Consider the following 1,987-nt stretch of genomic DNA (forward strand, 5'->3'; position numbering starts at 1 on the left):
GACATGAAATATATGATTACTTTAAGCCTAATTCAAATGGTTTAACTAACCCTAACCCTAGCCCCACACCTTAACACAGACCAGAACCCTAACATAAACAAGACTCTATCCCAAACAATAACAGTAAACCAAAATCTGACTTTAGTCCTAAACTTACACTCTAACCCTAAACTGAAATATATCATTACTTTAACCCTAAATCAAATGGAAGACCTAACACTAACCCTAGCACTAAGACTTAACCAAGACCCGAACTCTAACCTAACCCGAAGTCTGACTCAAATGCTTACACTTAACCTAAATCTAACCGTATCCCTAAACGTACTTCCTAACCCTAACCTGAAATATGTCATTACTTTAACCCTAACTCAAATAGTAGACCTAACCCTATCCCTAGCCCTAAACCTTAACCCTGACCCGAACGCTAACCTAACCAGAACTCTAACTCAAATACTAACACTTAAACTAAATCTAATCGTATCCCTAAACTTACTTCCTAACCCTAACCTGAAATATATCATTACTTTAAACCTAACTCAAATGGTAGACCTAAACCTAACCCTAGCACTACACCTTAACCCTGACCCGAACCCTAAACTAACCTGGACTCTCACTCAAACAGTAACACTAAACCTAAATATAACCATAACCCTAAACTTACACCCTAATTCTGACATGAAATATATCATTACTTTAAGCCTAATTCAAATGGTTTAACTAACCCTAACCCTAGCCCCACACCTTAACACAGACCAGAACCCTAACATAAACAAGACTCTATCCCAAACAATAACAGTAAACCAAAATCTGACTTTAGTCCTAAACTTACACTCTAACCCTAAACTGAAATATATCATTACTTTAACCCTAAATCAAATGGAAGACCTAACACTAACCCTAGCACTAAGACTTAACCAAGACCCGAACTCTAACCTAACCCGAAGTCTGACTCAAATGCTTACACTTAACCTAAATCTAACCGTATCCCTAAACGTACTTCCTAACCCTAACCTGAAATATATCATTACTTTAACCCTAAATCAAATGGAAGACCTAACACTAACCCTAGCACTAAGACTTAACCAAGACCCGAACTCTAACCCTAACCCTAGCACTATCCTTAAAACGTAACCCTAACCCTAACACTATCCCTAAATCAAATGGAAGACCTAACACTAACCCTAGCACTAAGACTTAACCAAGACCCGAACTCTAACCCTAACCCTAGCACTATCCTTAAAACGTAACCCTAACCCTAACACTATCCCTAAATCAAATGGAAGACCTAACACTAACCCTAGCACTAAGACTTAACCAAGACCCGAACTCTAACCCTAACCCTAGCACTATCCTTAAAACGTAACCCTAACCCTAACACTATCCCTAAATCAAATGGAAGACCTAACACTAACCCTAGCACTAAGACTTAACCAAGACCCGAACTCTAACCTAACCCGAAGTCTGACTCAAATGCTTACACTTAACCTAAATCTAACCGTATCCCTAAACGTACTTCCTAACCCTAACCTGAAATATATCATTACTTTAACATTAACACAAATAGTAGACCTAACACTAACCCAAGCCCTAAACCTAAACCATAACCCAAACCCAAACCTAACCAGGACTCTAACTCAAATACTAACACTTAACCTAAATCTAACCATATCCCTAAACTTACTCCTGAACCATAACCTGAAATATATCATTACTTTAACCCTAACTCTAATGGTACACCTAACCCAAACCCTATCCCTACACCTTAACCCTGACCCGAACCCTTAGCCTAACCCTAGCCCTAACACTATCCTTAAACTCTAACCCTAACCCTAACCCTATCTGCTAACCCGAACCCTAACCCTAGCACTATCCTTAAACTCTAACCCTAACCCTAACCTAGTTACTATCCCTAAACACTAACCCTATCCCTAACCCTAGCACTATCCTTAAAGCCTAACCCTCACCCTAACTCTATCCCAAAAGCCTA

The sequence above is a fragment of the Tupaia chinensis genome, unplaced genomic scaffold (assembly GCF_000334495.1).
Source record: "Tupaia chinensis unplaced genomic scaffold, TupChi_1.0 Scaffold000037_3, whole genome shotgun sequence".
Lineage (NCBI taxonomy): Eukaryota > Metazoa > Chordata > Mammalia > Scandentia > Tupaiidae > Tupaia > Tupaia belangeri.